Here is a 17,845-nt window from a genome sequence, read left to right on the forward strand (position 1 = left end):
CGCGGGAAGCCTGCTTCTCCCTCTCCCACTCCCCTGCTTGTGTTCCTGCTCTCACTAACTCTCTCTCTCTTTGTCAAATAAATAAATAAAATCTTAAAAAAAAAAAAAAAAATAATACAGTAATAATAGGGAACTTTACCACCCTACTTACATCAATGAACACATCATGTAAGCAGAAAATCAACAAGAAAGCAATGGCTTTGAATGGCACAGTGGACCAGATGGACTTAACAGATATATTCGAAACAATTCTACCTAAAGCAGCAGAATACACATTCTTTTCAAGTACACATGGGAAATTCTCCAGAAGAGATAACATACTAGGTCACAAATCAGGCCTTAACAAGTATAAAAAGATTGAGATCATACCATGAACAGTTCAACACCATGAAGCCTGAAATCGACCATAAGAAAAAATTAGGAAAAACCACAAATACATAGATGTTAAACAACATACAAATAATAATAAATGGGTAAACTAGGAAATTAAAGAAGAAAACAAAACAAAACAAAATACATGGAAGCAAATGAAAATGAAAACATCATGGCCCAAAACTGTTGGGATGCAGGACAAGCAGCCATAAGAAAGAAGTATATAACAATACAGGCCTACCTCAAGAAGCAAGAAAAATCTCAAAAAAAGGAGAACCTAACCTTACAGCTAACACAACTATAAAAAGAACAACAAATGAAGCCTAAAGCCAGCAGAAGAAGGGAAATAATAAAGATTAGAGCAGAAATAAATTCTATAGAAAATAAACAAAGCAAAACAATAGAACAGATACATGAATCCATGTTTTTTAAAATATCATTTATTATTTTTGGGGGGAGAGAGAGCACAAAGGGAGAGTAAGAGGGAGAGTGAAAAGGAGAGGGAGAAGCAGACGCCCTGCTGTGCAGAGAGCCCAATTCAGGGCGAGATCCCAGGACCCCGGGATCATGACGTGAGCCGAAGGCAGGTGCCTAATGGACAGAGCCACCCAGGCGCCCCTAAATCCAACAGTACTTTAAAAGAATCACTCACCACAATCAAGTGGGATTTACTCCTGATCTGCAAGGGTGGTTCAATATTCACACATCAATCAGTGTGATATACTACATTAATAAAAGAAAGGATAAGTAACATATGTTACATAGATGTAACAAGTAACATAGATGCAGAAATAGCACTTAACAAAGTACAACATCCATTCATGATAAAAACCTTCAACAAAGTAGGTTTCGAATGAATATACCTCAACATCATAAAGGCCATATGTGAAAAACCAACAGCTAACATCGTCCTTGTTGGGAAAAACTGAGAGATTTTCCTCTATGGTCAGGAACAAGACAGAATGCCCACTCTCACCACTGTCATTTAACATAGTACTGGAAATCTTAGCCTCAAGAATCAGACAACAAAAAGAAATAAAAACATCCAAATCAGCAAGGAAAAAGTCAAATTTTCACTTTCTGCCCATGACATGATATTCTATATAGAAAACCCAAAAGACTCTCCCAAAAAACTACTAGAACTGATACACAAGTTCAATAAAGTCATAGGATACAAAATCAAGATACAGAAATCTGTTGCATTTCTTTTTTAATTATTATTATGTTCAATTAGCCAACATATAGTACATCGTTACTTTTTGATGTAGTGTTCAACAATCTATTAGTTGCACATACCACCCAGTGCTCATCACCACATCTGCCCTCCTTAATACCCATCGCCTGGTTAACTCATCCCTCTCCCCCTCCCTTCTTTAACCCTCAGTTTGTTTCCCAGAGTCCAGAGTCTCTCATGGTTTGTCTCCCTTTCTGATTTCTTCCCCTTCAGTTTTCCCTCCCTTCCCCTGTGGTCCTCTGCATTACTCCTTATGTTCCACATATGAGTGAAACCATATGATAATTGTCTTTCTCTGCTTCACTTATTTCACTTAGCATAATCCCCTCCAGTTCCATCCATGTCGATGCAAATGGTATTAATCCTTTCTGATGGCTGAGTAATATTCCATTGTAGATATGAGCCACATTTTCTTTATCCATTCATCTGTTGAATAACGTTTCAGCTCCTTCCAGTTTGGCTATTGTGGACATTGCTGCTATGAACATTGGGGTGAATGTGCTCCTTCTTTCACTACATCTGTACCTTCGGGATAAATACCCAGTAGTGCGATTGCTGGGTTGTAGGGTAGCTCTATTTTTGTTTGTTTGTTTGTTTGTAGTTTTTAATTTTATTATGTTATGTTAGTCACCATACAATACATCATTAGTTTTTGATGTAGTGATCCACGATCCATTGTTTTCGTATAACACCCAGTGCTCCATGCAGTACGTGCCCTCCTTAATACCCATCACCGGGCTAACCAATCCTCCCTCCCCCTTTCCCCTCTAAAACCCTGTTTGTTTCTCAGGTCCTAGTCTCTCATGGTTCATCTCTCCCTCCAATTCCCCCGCCTCATTTTTCCCTTCCTTCTCCTAATGTCCTCCATGTTATTCCTTATGTTCCACAAATAAGTGAAACCATATGATAATTGACTTTCTCTGCTTTACTTATTTCACTTAGCATAATCTCCTCCAGTCCCATCCATGTTGATGTAGAAGTTGGGTATTCATCTTTTCTGATGGCTGAGTAATATTCCATTGTATATATGGACCACATCTTCTTTATCCATTCATCTATTGAAGGGCATCTCGGCTCTTTCCACAGTTTGGCTATTGCGGACATTGCTGCTATGAACATTGGGGTGCATATGGCCCTTCTTTTCACTACATCTGTGTCTTTGGGGTAAACACCCAGGAGTGCAATTGCTGGGTCACAGGGTAGCTCTATTTTTAATTTTTTGAGGCACCTCCACACTGTTTTCCAAAGTGGCTGTACCAACTTGCATTCCCACCAACAGTATAAGAGGGTTCCCCTTTCTCCACAACCTCTCCAACATTTGTTGTTTCTTTCCCTGTCCATTTTTGCCATTCCAACTGGTGTAAGGTGGTATCTCAGTGTGGTTTTGATTTGGATTTCCCTGATGGCTAATGATGATGAACATTTTTTCATGTGTCTGTTAGCCATTTGTATGTCTTCTTCAGAAAAGTGTCTGTTCATCTCTTCTGCCCACTTTTTGACTTGATTATTTGTTTTTTGGGTGTTGAGTTTGAGAAGTTCTTTATAGATTTTGGATACCAGCCCTTTATCTGTAGTGTCCTTTGCAAATATCTTCTCCCATTCTGTGGGTTGTCTCTTTGTTTTGTTGACTGTTTCCTTTGCTGTGCAGAAGCTTTTTATCTTGATGAAGTCCCAAAAGTTCATTTTTGCTTTTGTTTCACTAGCTTTTGGAGATGTATCTTGAAAGAAGTTGCTGTGGGTGATGTCAAAGAGGTTACTGCCTATGTTCTCTCTAGGATTTTGATGGATTCCTGTCTCACATGGAGGTCTTTCATCCACTTTGAGTTTATCTTTGTGAATGGTGTTAGAGAATGGTCGAGTTTCATTCTTCTGCATGTGGATGTCCATTTTTCCCAGCACCATTTATTGAAGAGACTGTCTTTTTTCCATTGCATGTTTTTTCCTGCTTTGTCAAAGATTATTTGACCATAGAGTTGAGGGTCCATATCCGGGTTCTCTATTCTGTTCCATTGGTCTGTATATCTGTTTTTGTGCCAGTACCATGCTGTCTTGGTGATCACTGCTTTGTAGTATAGCTTGAAATCAGGCAACGTGATGCCCCCAGCTTTGTTTTTCTTTTTCAACATCTCCTTGGCGATTCGGGGTCTTTTCTGATTCCATACAAATTTTAGGATTGTTTGTTCCAGCACTTTGAAAAATGTCAATGGAATTTTGATCGGGATGGCATTGAAGGTATAGATTGCTCTGGGTAGCATAGACATTTTAATAATGTTTATTCTTCCGATCCATGAGCATGGAATATTTTTCCATCTTTTTGTGTCTTCTTCAATTTCTTTCATGAGTGTTCTGTAGTTCCTAGAGTATAGATCCTTTACCTCTTTGGTTAGGTTTATTCCGAGGTATCTTATGGTTTTTGGTGCTATTGTAAATGGAATCGTTTCTTTAATTTCTCTTTCTACAGTTGCGTTGTTAGTGTATAAGAAAGCAATTGATTTCTGTGCATTGATTTTGTATCCTGCCACATTACTGAATTGCTGGATGAGTTCTAGTAATTTGGGGGTGGAGTCTTTTGGGTTTTCCACATAAAGTATCATGTTGTCTGCGAAAAGAGAGAGTTTGACTTCTTCTTTGCCAATTTGAATACCTTTTATTTCTTTTTGTTGTCTGATTGCTGTTGCTAGGACTTCTAGTACTATGTTGAACAACAGTGGTGGGAGTGGGCACCCTTGACGTGTTCCTGATCTTAAGGGAAAGGCTCTCAGCTTTTCCCCATTGAGGATGATATTCACTGTGGGTTTTTCATAGATGGATTTTATGGGGTAGCTCTATTTTTAACATCTTGAGGAACCTCCATATTGTTTTCCAGAGTAGCTGTACCAACTTGCATTCCCACCATACGTGTAAGAGGGTTCCCCTTTCTCCACATCCTCGCCAACATTTGATTCCTGTCTTGTTCATTTTAGCCATTCTAACTGGTGTAAGGTGGTATCTGATTGTGGATTTGATTTGTATTTCCCTGATGGCTAGTGATGTTGAATTTTTTTCATGTGTCTGTTAGTCATTTGTATGTTTTCTTTGGAGAAGTGTCTGTTCATTTCTTCTGCCCATTTATTGACTGGATTATGTGTTTTTTGGGTGTTGAGTTTGAGAAGTTCTTTATAGATCTTAGATACCAGTGCTTTACCTATACTGTTATTCGCAAATATCTTCTCCCATTCCGTGGGTTGCCTCTGAGTGTGTTGAATGTTCCCTTTGCTGTGCAAAAGCTTTTTATCTTGATGAAGTCTCAAATGCTCATTTTTGGGGCGCCTGGGTGGTTCAGTCATTGGGCGTCTGCCGTCGGCTCAGGTCATGATCCCTGGATCCTGGGTTCGAGACCTGCCTTGGGCTCCCTGCTCAGCGGGAAGCCTGCTTCTCCCTCTGCCACTCCCCCTGCTTGTGTTCCTGCTCTCGATATCTCTCTGTGTCAAATAAATAAATAAAATCTTTTAAAAAAATGTTCATTTTTACTTTTGATTCCCTTGCTGTTGGAGATGTGTCTTGAAAAAGTCACTGTGGCCGATGTCATAGAGGTTACTGCCTATGTTTTTCTCTAGGATTTTGATGAATTCCTGTCTCACATTTAGGTGAGTTTATCTATTTTGAGTTTATCTTTGTGTATGATGTAATAGAACAGTCCAGTTTTATTCTTCTGCATGTGGCTGTCCAATTATCCCAGCACATTTACTGAAGAGACTGTCTTTTTTCATTTGGATATTCTTTCCTGATTTGTCAAAGATTAGTTGGCCATAGAGTTGAGGGTCCATTTCTGGGCTCTCTATCCTGTTCCATTGATCTATGTGTATGTTTTTGTGCCAGTACCATGTTGTCTTGATGATCACAGCTTTGTAATAGAGCTTGAAGTCAGGCATTGTGATGCCCCCAGCTTTGGTTTTCTTTTTCAACATTCCCCTGGCGATTCAGGGTCTTTTCTGTTTCCATACAAATTTTAGGATTGTTTGTTCCAGCTCTGTGAAAAATGTTGAGGGTATTTTGATAGGGATTGCATTGAAAATCTAAATCGCTCTGGGAAGCATAGACATTTTAACAATGTTTAATCTTCTAATCCATGAGTATGGAATGCTTTTCCATCTCTTTGTGTCTTCCTCAATTTCTTTCATAAGCATTCTGTAGTTTCTAGAGTATAGATCCTTTACCTCTTTGGTTAGGTTTATTCCGAGGTATCTTATGGTTTTGATGCTATTGTAAATGGAATTGATTCCTTAATTTCTCTTTCTTCAGTCACATTGTTAGTGTATAGAAATGCAGCTGATTTCTGTGCATTGATTTTGTATCCTGCCACATTACTGAATTGCTGGATGAGTTCTAGTAATTTGGGGGTGGAGTCTTTTGGGTTTTCCACATAAAGTATCATGTCATCTGTGAAGAGTGAGTTTGACTTCTTCTTTGCCAATTTGAATGCTTTTTATTTCTTTTTGTTGTCTGATTGCTGAGGCTAGGACATCTAATAATATGTTGAACAAAAGTGGTGAGAGTGGGCATCCCTGTCCTGTTCCTGACCTTAAGGGAAAAGTTCTCAGATTTTCCCCATTCAGAATGATATTCACTGTGGGCTTTTCATAGATGGCTTCTATGATATTGAGGTATGTTCTCTCTATCCTTATACTTTGAAGTTTTAATAAGAAAGAATGCTCTATTTTGTGAAATGCTTTTTCTGCATCAATTGAGAGGATCATATGGTTCTTGTTTCTTCTTTTGTTAATGTGATCTATCACAGTGATTGATTTATGAATGTTGAAGCACACTTGCATCCCAGGAATAAACCCCACATGGTCGTGGTGAATAATCATTTTAATGTAATGTTGGATCCTATTGGCTAGGATCTTGTTGAGTATTTTGGCATCCATGTTCATCAGGGATATTGGTCTGTAATTCTCCTTTTTGATGGGGTCTTTGTCTGGTTTTGGGATCAGGGTAATGCTGACCTCATAGAAAGAGTTTACAAGTTTCTTTCCATTTCTATTTTTTGGAACACCTTCAGTAGAATCGCTACCAAAAATTCTTTAAATGTTTGGTAGAATTCCCCTGGGAAACTATTTGGCCCTGGCTCTTGTTTTTTGGGAGGTTTTTGATTATTGTTTCCATTTCCTTGCTGGTTATTGGTCTGTTCAGATTGTCTATTTCTTCCTGTTTCAATCTTAGTGGTTTCTAAGTTTCCAGGAATGCATCCATTTCTTTCAGATTGCCTAATTTGTTGGCATATAACTGTTGGTAAAAAGTTCTAAAAATTGTGTCTATTTCCTTGGTATTAATCGTGATCTCTACCCTTTTATTCATGATTTTATTAATTTGGGTCTTTCTCTGTTCTTTTGGATAAGTCTGGCCAGAGGTTTAAGGAATCATTAATTCTTTCAAAGAACCAGCTTCTAGTGTCATTGATTTCTGCCCTAATCTTTATTATTTCTCTTCTTATGCTTGGTTTAGGCTTTATTTGCTGTCTTTTCTCCAGGTCCTTTAGGTGTAAGGTTGGCTTGTGCATTCTGGATTTTCCTACTTTTTTGAGTGAAGCTTGGATGGCTATGTATTTCCCCCTTAGGACCGCCTTTGCAGTATTCCATAGGTTTTGAACTGATGTGTTTTCATTTTAATTGGTTGGCATGAATTGTTTAAGTTCCTAAATTTCCTGTTTGAACTACTCATTCTTTAGCGGGATGCTCTTTAACCTCCAAGTGTTTGAGTTACTTCCATAGTTTTCCTTGTGGTTGAGTTCCAGTTTTAAAACATTGCGGTCTGAAAATGTGCAGGGAAAAATCTCCATTTTTTGGTATCAGTTGAGACCTGATCTGTGACTCAGTATGTGATCTATTCTGGAGAAAGTTCCATGTGCACTCGAGAAGAAGGGGTATTCTGTTGTTTTAGGATGGAATGTTCTGTATACATCTACAAAGTCCATCTGGTCCAATGTGTCATTCAAAACTCTTGTTTCTTTGTTGATCTTTTGCTTAGATGATCTGTCTATTGCTGTGAGTGGAGTGTTGAAGTCTCCTACTATTAATGTATTATCGATATATTTCTTTTTTTGGTTGTTAGTTGGTTTATGTAATTGGCTGCTCCCATGTTGGAGGCATAGATATTTACAATTGTTAGATTTTCTTGTTGGGTAGACCCTTTAATTATGATATAGTGTCCCTCTACATCTCTTACTACAGTGTTTGGTTTAAAATCTAATTTGTCTGATACGAAGATTGCTACCCTGGCTTTCTTTTGAGGTTGTTGGCATGGTAAATTGTTCTCCATCTCCTCACTTTCAATCTGGAGGTGTCTCTAGGTTCAAAATGAGTCTCTTGTAGACAGCATAGGGATGGTTTCTGTTTTTTTTTTTTTTTTTTTTTTTTTTAATCAAATCTGTAACCCTGTTTCTTTTGATGGGAGCATTCAGTCCATTCACATTGAGAGTAACTATTGAAAGATATGAATTTAGTGTCATTTATTGCCTGTGAAGTACCTGTTTCTATAGATTGTCTCTGTTAATTTCTGGTCTATATTATTCTTGGGGTCTTTCTTCATTTATAGAATTCCCCTTAATATTTCTTGCAGGGCTGGCTTGGTGGTCACATATTCTTTAGTTTCTGCATGTCCTGGAAGCTCTTTATCTATCCATCCATTCTGAACGACAGTCTAGCTGGGTAAAGTATTCTTGGTTGCACATTCTTCTCATTTAGTACCCTGAATATGTCTTGTCAGCCCCTTCTGGCTTGCCAGGTCTCTGTGGATAGGTCTAATGTTATTATGATGTTCCTCCCTCTATAGATAAGAAATCTCTTCCCCCTAGCTGCTCTCAATATAGCTTCTTTGGCTCTAAGATTTGTAAGCTTCACTATTATATGGCAGGGCATTGATGTCTTTTCATTGATTTGGGGAGGGGTCCTCTCACTCTTGGACATGAATGCTTGTTTCCTTCCCCAGATTATGGAAGTTCTCAGGTATGATTTGCTCAAATATACTGTCTAGCCCTCTCTGTCTCCCCACCTCCTCAGGAATCCCAATAATTCTGACACTGGATCATTTCATGGCATCAGTGATTTCTCTAAGTCCATTTTCATGGTCTACTAGCTGCCTATTCTTGTCTTCCTCAGCTTCCTTCCTTTCTTTCAGGTTATCCTCTAGATCAGTAATTCGTTCTTCTACTTCATTTATCCTGGCTGTGAGAGTATCTAGTTTGGACTGCATATCATTTGTAGCATTTTTAAGTTTGCCCTGACTTGATCTCATTTCTGCCCTTAGAGATTCTATATTGTCACCAATGTTTTTTTCAGGCCTACCTATTGACTTCATCCTGAATTTTATCTCTGACATCTTGCTTATATCCATATCCATTAGTTTTTTGGCAGGGGACATTGTCTCAGGTTCTTTTATTTTTTGGGAGTTCCTCCTCCTAGTCATTCTGTCAAGGGACGGGAGAGCGAATAAACAGAGTCCAAAATATCAACCACTACCCAAGCAAAATGCATTCTAAAAACAATCTGAAGTGGTTGAAAGCTACCACAGATATGCAACCAAAGCCAAGATGATCCAAAACAATAAAAAAACGGGGGGGTTATGATCTCTCAGTGTGGACAAAGCAGGGTGATCTGCCTGCTCCTGACTGATTTTTGCTGTATTTATTTGAAGACACTATATCCCAAAATTCCAAAGAAATCAGAATATATATTCATATATACCAACATAAAATCAAATACAGTGAAAAATGAGTCAATATGGGGCATAAATCTATAAAACGTAGTTGCAAAAAAATAAAGGTTAAAAAGTAACTTAAAAACATAGGTTGGGAAATAAGAATCTATTTGAAACAGGAACAGGATAAGGAAAAAAAGGAAAAAAAAAGAAAGAATAAGAAAAGAAACAAAAAAGAAATGTAAAATTTTAGCCTGAAATATAAATGAATTGTGAGGGAACACCTGGAGCTCCCTATATTATTTTCCCGCAGTGCTGGAGTTTTACAGTCCCATGGGAAATAAGCTTGTCATTCATCTGTTCTTACAGTCTGTCTTCTTGGGGAGGGGGCCTGCTGCTCAGCTTCTCAGGTGTCTTTGCTTGGGTGGAATTGCCCCACCCCTTATCAGGGGGATGGGTTTAATGTGAGCTGGTGGGCTGTGTGGGTTTTTTTTTTCTTGGTGGCTTTCTGCTTCTCTTTAGAGGGTCAGAGCAAATATGGTCATGTGGGAATCTCTGGCCCAGAGCTGCAAGGTTGTGGTCCCCTTTCTTCAATAAATCCTCCAGGTCAAACCGTCTCCACTTCTTTGTGTACCAAAATCCACAGACTCTCACTATTCATGCCCATTGCACCTCTCCTGGGGGAGTTATGGGGACTCAGGAGCATCTCTGCGCTTTTTGACTTTGGAAATTCCAGTGGTTGTGGGCTCACGCATTGCACCCTCTTCTGCAGCTCCCAAGTCATGGCTGGGTTCTGCCCCAGTGTCCCTTTGGTAGTCACACCACCCTGAGAGCTGTTGCCCAGTCATGGGTGCGTCCTCTTTGTACGCCAAACAGCCGAATCCTACAGCTCCTGCTTGCTGCTCCTCTCCCAGGGGAGTTAAAGGGACCTGAAAGCGTCTCTGCCCTTTGTGCCTTTGCAATTGCTAGGGGCCGTGGGCTTGGGTGTATACCCTCTTCCTCAGCTCCCAGATCATGCTAGATGCTGCCCCAGTGTCCTTTCATGGGCCACACTGCCCTAAGAGTTGTTTCCCTGTCTTGGGCACAAGTTGTTTTACATCTCCCCTAGGATGTTAAACTAGAAGCCCACAACTTCTAGTCCTTTTCAGGGTGGTCAGGCAGAGAGTGGTCTCCCTACTGGCTCAGCTCAAAGCTGATCATAACCAGTCTCCCCGCTCCAGTGCTTGGACACTCTATCGATTCAGGCTCTCTCCTTCTGAGTCTCCTGGAATCCTGAGACCACAATGATCCACCTAGAATTCTGCCCTATCTACTGCCTCTGCCCTTTTCAGAAAGGGGTGTCTCTCACTAGAACAAATTTCCAAGGGTCCCGATTTTTTCCTCTGGTGCTATATAACTTTCTGGTGGACAGCTTATGGAGGCTCCCTCCCCCCTCCATTTATCTTCCTATATTTCCTCTGAAGATTCAAGGTTCCACACCTCTTACCTTGCAAAAAGTAGTCATTTTTCTGCTTGTAGAGATCCAGATAAATCTTCTTACATCGCAGATTGAATTTGTTTATGTTCAGAATGGTTTGATAGATATCCAGCTAAATTCAACGTACCAGTTCAAACAAGGTCCCCTACTCTGCTGCCATCTTAGATGCTAGTTGTATGACTTAGGGCAGTTTACTTAACCTTTGTGAACTTCTATTCCTTTCTCTTCAAAATAAGGTTTAGTGTTTAGTTCAAAATCATTTGCTATGCATTTTATGTACACCTGTTATGCTATGCAGGCATAGAACTAGATGCTGCAGATGTGAGGAGTAACACTGATTCCTTTTTATCACAGAGCTTGTGCTTTAGTGGGAGAAACAGGCATGCAGACAAGTAAAGTCTTTAGAATATAATAAGCGAGTTTCACTCAACAATAGGTATAGAACTGACAGTTAACTATTGTGTTTCCTGCTAGGCACTTCCAATATATGGTTGGCCTTTGTGGTACAAACTAAAGGGACATACAAATTTTAAAAACTCAATTCTAATGTAGGGTGATTAGTGATTGAGGAAGTACATGATACCAAGGAGCACAGAATCAAGGTACTTAACCCAGACTAAGAAAAGAAAGAAGACAAAGAAAACTTCCTAGAAGGAAAAAATCTGATCTGAGACCCAAAGGAAGAAAATTTGAAGATAGTTTGACAAAAAGTAATGAGTGTCAATGGCAAAACAAAATAGAGATGTAAACAACTAGAGAAAGATCATAGCAAATTGCAGGAATTTAAAAAGAAAAGTGTGAAATAAAGGAGGGGTGTCTGCGTGGCTCAGTTGGTTAATTATCTGACTCTTGATTTCAGCTCAGGTCATGATCTCAGGGTTGTGAGATCTGGCTCCACATCAGGCTCCACACTGGGTGTTGAGCCTGCTTAAGATTCTCTCTCTCCCTCTACCCCTTCCCCATCTCCCACTTTTTAAAAAAAAAAGTGTGACTTCATTGTAAGTGAGAGACATGAATAGAAACAAAGAGACCCATTGGGAGATGATGGTAACCTGAAAAAGAGACATTACAATGAAAACATAAAGTTGACAAATTAGAAAGATTAGAAATAAAAACTGCTACTACTCTTAGGCTGAGGAGACAAAAAAAGGAATTGGAGACTTATTTCAGTGGTCAGAATCACCTGACAGAAACTGGAACATTAACAAGCACTTTCAGTGGGAGCCAGAGTCCTGAAGAGCTCCTGCCAGAGATACCACCAAAGGAGATAAGAGGCAGAGAAATATTCTGGCTTCTCCGTTCTTCTCACTATCCAAACTCCTATCAGTACCTACAATTAGATGAGTCCACCAGGAAGCCAGCTGACGGGAGCCTGAGAAATACAGCACAGTGGAGTCAAACCCTTGGCAAACACAGCAAAGCAAGCAAATGTCGAAGGAATGAATCAAACAGTAAATAGGTCCAAGATTGGCACACAGTCCTAATACTGTATTACTATCTTAGCTGCATGTAAGAGAAGTACAGGGGAAAAGAGAGAAGGAAAGAAAAGACATCCCCAAAAGAAGAAACACATAAGGAAGAAGTGAGTGTTCAATTTCTTCACTTTTCAGAATAGAAGAGGCCTAAGTGTACCCACACATACGCTGAAATCTTTCTTTCTGCACCCAATCAGTCAAGAATATGATATATCCTATCAAAATGTGTGGCTTACCACAGCAGTGATTTACAAACAAAGATTTTTATTTATTTATTTTTTAAAATTTATTTGAGAGAGAGAGAGAGAATGAGCAGGGAGAGCAGCAGAGGGAGAGGGAGAAGCAGGGATCCTGATGCAGGGCTCAATCCCAGGACACTGGGATCATGACCTGAGGTGAAGGCAGATGCCCAATCAACTGAGCCACCCAGGCACCCCTCAAAGTGGAATTGTTAAATCCAGCTATATGTTTATTAACAAGAGATAAACTCCAAATATAAGTTGCAAAATATAGAAAAAAATAAACAAGGAAAGTTTATTTGAAAATGAAAATAAATACAGCAATATCAATATCAGACAAAAAAGATCTTAAGGAGAAATTATCAGATATAGGGTAGGAGCTGACACTGATACTAGGGGACCTGAAATGCTCTCATTATTCTCTGGATAGGATGGGGGCTTAAAGGAAGCCAGAATACATGAAATTCTGGCCAAGTCCATCTGAAAATGGGTCCAAATGTTCCATGGAGCTACCACGTGACCACATTTACCCAGTCCCTGGGTAAAAACTAGGTTGGAATACTCAACATCTGACAGAGACCTTATATTGTATCCCATTTCAATAAAAATGCAATACAGGAACTGGTGGTCTTTTTGAATATTGGAGGCCATATTATATATAACACTTTGAAATACTGTCTTTACCCATTTATAAAGAGATTCAAAAGGCACAGTTTTTAAAATGTTTTTATTTTAATTACAGTTAACATACAGTGTTATATTAGTTTCAGGTGTATAATGTAGTGATCCAACACTTCCACACATCACCTGGTGCTCATCACAAGTACACTCCTTAATTCCCATCACTTACTTAACCCAACTCCCCACCCAATTCCATTCTGGTAACTATCAGTTTGTTCTCTATAGTCAAGACTCTGTTTCTTGGTTTGCCTCTCTCTTTTTTTGTCCCTTTGCTCATTTATTTTGTTTCTTACATTCCACAGATGAGTGAAATATATGCTATTTGTCTTTCTCTGACTGACTTATTTCACTTAGCATAATACTCTCTTAGCTCCATCCATGTCATTACAAACGGCAAGATTTAATTCTTTTTTATGACTGAGTATATGTACATGCCACATCTTCTTTACATATTCTTTATCCATTCATCTATCAGTGGACACCTGGGCTATTTCTATGATTTGGATTTTGTAGATAATGGTGTTATAAACAGCTGGGTGCATGTCCCCCTTTGAACTAGTATGTTTGTATTTTGGGGGTAAATACCAGTAGTACAATTGTTGGATCATAAGGTAGTTTCATTAACTTTTTGAGGAAACTCTATTCTCTTTTCCAGAGTGGCTGCACCAGTTTGCACTTCCCCCAACAGTGCAAGAGGGTTCCCCTTTCTCCACATCTTTGAAAACATCTGCTGTTTCTTGTGTTGTTGATTTTAACCATTCTGACAGGTAAGAGGTGGTAGATATAGTAGTTTTGATTTGCATTTCCCTGATGATCAGTGATGTTGAGCATCTTTTCCTGTGCCAGCTGTCTGTATGTCTTCTTTGGAAAAATGTCTATTCGTGTCTTCTGCCCATATTATAATTGGATCATTCATTTTTTGGGTGTTGAGTTTTATAAGTTCTTTATATATTTTGGATACTAACCCTTTATTGGAGATGCCATTTGCAAATATCTTCTCCCATTCAGTAGGTTGCTTTTTAGTTTTGGTGATTATTTCCTTCTCTGTGCAGAAGCTTTTTATTTATTTGTTAGTTTGTTTATTTATTTATATCATTTTTTAGAGAGGGTAGAGAGATGGGGGAAGGGTAGAGGGAGAGGGAGAGAGAGAATCTTAAGGAGGGCTCAATCTCACAACCCTGAGATCATGACCTGAGCTAAAATCAAGAGTTGGACACTTAATCCACAGAGCCACACAGTCATCCCAAAGCTTTTTCTTTTGATGCAGTCCCAATAGTTTATTTTTTATTTTGTTTTCCTTGTCTCGGGATACATATCTAGAAAGAAGTTTCTACAGCCAACGTCAAAGAGGTTACTGCCTGTGTTCTCTTCTAGGATTTTTATGTTTTAGGTTTCATATTAGGTCTTTCATCCATTTTGAATTTCATTTTGTGTATGGTGTAAGAAAGTGGTCCAGCTCCATTCTTTTGCATGTAGCTGTCTAGTTTTCCCAACACCATTTGTAGAAGAGACTGTCCTTAGCCCATTGCATATTCTTTCCTGCTTTTTTGAAGATTAATTGACCATATAGATGTAGGTTTGTTTCTGGGTTTTCTATTGTGTTCCTTGATCTATGTTTCTATTTTTGTGCCAGTACTATACTGTTTTGATCACTTTGTAATATAACTTGATGTCCAGAATTGTGATGCTTACAGCTTTGCTTTTCTTTTTCAAGATTGCTTTGGCTATTTGGAGTCTTTTGTGGTTCCATACAAACTTTAGGATTGTTTGTTCTAGATCTGTGAAAAATGCTGGTGTATTCTGATAGGGAATCCAAATGTGTAGATTGCTTTGGGCAGTATAGACATTCTAACAATATTTGTTCTTGACTTGGAATGTCTTTCCATTTCTTTGTGTCATCTTCAATTTCTTTCACAAATGTTTTATAGTTTTTAGAGTAGAGGCCTTTCACCTCTTTGATTAGGTTTATTTTTAGGTAACTTATGGGTTTTGGTGCAATTATAAATGGTATTGATTCCTTAATTTCTCTTTCTGCTGCTTCATTATTGGTGTATATAAATGCAACAGATTTCTGTATGTTGATTTAGTATACTGCAACTTTACTGAATTCATGTATTAGTTGTAGCAGTTTTTTGGTGGAATCTTTCAGGTTTTCTATATATAGTATCATGTCATCTGCAAATAGTGAAAGTTTGACTTCTTCCTTGCTGATTGGGATGTATTTTATTTCTTTTTGTTGTCTGATTGCTGAGGCTAGGACTTCCAGTACTATGTTAAATAACAGTGGTGAGAGTGGACATCCCTGTCTTGTTCTTGACCATGGAGAAAAAGCTCTCAGTTTTTCACATTGAGGATGATGTTAGTTGTGGGTTTTTCATATATGGCCTTTATGATGTTGAGGTATATTTGTTCAAAACCTACTTTGTTGAGGGTTTTTATCATGAATGGATGTTGTACTTTGCCAAGTGCTTTTTCTGCATCTATTGAAATGATCATATGGTTCTTATCCTTTCTTTTATTAATGTGATGTATCATGTTGATTGGTTTGTGAATATTGAACCACGCTTGCAACCCAGGAAAAAATCCCACTTGGTCATGGTGAACAATTTTTTTTAAATTTATTGTTGGATTCATTTTAATAGTATTTTATTGAGAATTTTTGCATCTGTTTTTCTCAGGGGTATTGGTCTTTAGTTGTCTTTTTTTAGTGGTGTCTTTATTTGGTTTTGGGATCAGGATAATGCTGGCTTCATAGAATGATTTTGGAAGTTTTCCTTCCTTTTCTATTTCTTGGACTAGTTTGAGAAAAATAGGTATTAATTCTTCTTAACTACCCTACTATCCAGATTTGCACTGCTAGATATTTACCCAAAGAATACAAAAATACTATTTCAATGGGATATGTACACCCCGATGTTTATAGTAGCATTATCTACAACAGCCAAATCATGGAAAAAGCCCTGTGTCCATGTACTGATGAATGTATAAAGAAGATGTGATATCTAGGGACACCTGGGTGGCTCAGGCAGTTAAGTGTCTGCCTTCAGGTTAGGTCATGATCCCCAGTGTCCTGGGATTGAGTCCCATATTGGGCTCGTTGCTCAACAGGTAGCCTGCTTCTCCCTCTGCCTGCTGCTCCCTCTGCTTGTGCCCTTTCTCTCTGATAAATGAATAAATAAAATCTTTTTTTTTAAAGAGGAAGATGTGTTATTTATATGTATATGTATATATATATGTATGTGTATATGCAGACATAATGGAATGTTACTGAGCCATAAGAAAGAATTAAATATTGCCTTTTGGAAGAACATGGATGAAGCTAGAGAGTATTGTGCTAAGTGAAATAAGTCAGAGAAAGACAAATACCACATTATTTCACACATATGTGGAATTTAAGAAAAAAAAAAAAAGCAAAGGGACAAAAAAAGAGAGGCAAACCAAGAAACTGACTCTTAACTATAGAGAACAAACTGATGGTTACTAGAATAGAGGTGGGTGTGGGGGGGATGTGTTAAATAGGTGATGGGGATTAAGGAATACACTTGTTGTCATGAGTACTAGATGTTATATGAATGTTTTAATCAGTATATAGTACACCTGAAACTAATATTACACTGTATATTAACTAACTGGAATTGAAATAAAGACGTAAAAAACATAAGCTATTATTTTCACTTTACAAAGGAAACAAAGACAGAAAAATGTTATATAATTGTTGAAGTTCATAATTCTAGTAAATGGTTAAACTAGGATTTGAACCAGGCAATTGGATTTAGAACCCATGCTCTTAATCAGTACGCTGTATTTCCTTTATCTGTACTAACGGGATGCAATTTGCAGAACAATATATACAATATGATTCCATCATGTATTGAGTGTGTACTATGTGTCAGACAATTTTCTAATACTTCACATACACTAATTTAACCAACATAGCATCTCTATAAAACAGATATTGTAATTTCTATTTCACCTATGATAAAACAGAGGCACAGAGAAGTTAGGTATGATGTTCTATATTACACAGTTGTAAGTAGTATAGTCTGAGTTTGAACCCAGGCAGTCTTGCTTCAAAGCATGTTTACTTGTGCTCACTTCAACAACACATACACTAAAATTGGAACAATACAGAGAAGATTACCATGGCCCCTGTGCAAGGATGACATGCAAATTCATGAAGCATTCCATATTTTTTTTAAAAGCAGCCTTTGTACTTAACTTCCTATTATAAGTGACTTCTTCTCTTATAACTGACTTAATAAATGTCATCATGTTTGTGAAAAAATGATACAGATCAAAATGTTAATAGCAGTTTCCTCTGGGAGGAAGCTTGCAGAGAGAAGGTGAAGATGTAATTTTACTTTTTACTCTCTATAATTGTATATGGTCTGACTTCTACAATGTTCATGAATTCATGTATTATTTGCATGATCAAAAAATAAATAAGTCATGCATATTGTTAGAGCTTGGAGTTGAGGCCACTAGCTGGCTGATGAACTCAAAAGTGTACATAGTATGCTACATGAGGGGCAAGTCTTTCACTAACACAAGGGTCTCTGGCCCAATGAATGGAGTTTGATAGTAATTCTTGCTGCAAGTAAAAAGATAAAAATAAAATTAAATAAATAAAAAAATAAGTCACACACATAAAAGGACAAGAAAAAATTTACTACCTTCTTTAGAATATATTTTT

The 17,845-nt window shown here is 38.1% G+C and overlaps 1 long non-coding RNA gene and 2 other non-coding genes across 3 annotated transcripts in view; all 3 read left to right on the plus strand.

Annotated features, from left to right (window-relative positions):
* Window positions 1-17,845, plus strand: part of LOC144380464 (uncharacterized) — a 45,200-nt gene that overhangs the window by 22,416 nt on the left and 4,939 nt on the right. The window contains exon 2 of the long non-coding RNA XR_013444621.1: window positions 13,808-13,919. This is a non-coding gene — a long non-coding RNA (uncharacterized LOC144380464). The remainder of the gene's footprint in view (window positions 1-13,807; window positions 13,920-17,845) is intronic.
* LOC118532098 (U6 spliceosomal RNA) lies at window positions 17,240-17,346 on the plus strand. The gene has a single exon (XR_004915562.1). It is a non-coding gene; the product is annotated as a U6 spliceosomal RNA (small nuclear RNA).
* LOC118532099 (small nucleolar RNA SNORA62/SNORA6 family) lies at window positions 17,601-17,751 on the plus strand. The gene has a single exon (XR_004915563.1). It is a non-coding gene; the product is annotated as a small nucleolar RNA SNORA62/SNORA6 family (small nucleolar RNA).

This window comes from Halichoerus grypus, chromosome X, assembly GCF_964656455.1.
Source record: "Halichoerus grypus chromosome X, mHalGry1.hap1.1, whole genome shotgun sequence".
NCBI lineage: Eukaryota > Metazoa > Chordata > Mammalia > Carnivora > Phocidae > Halichoerus > Halichoerus grypus.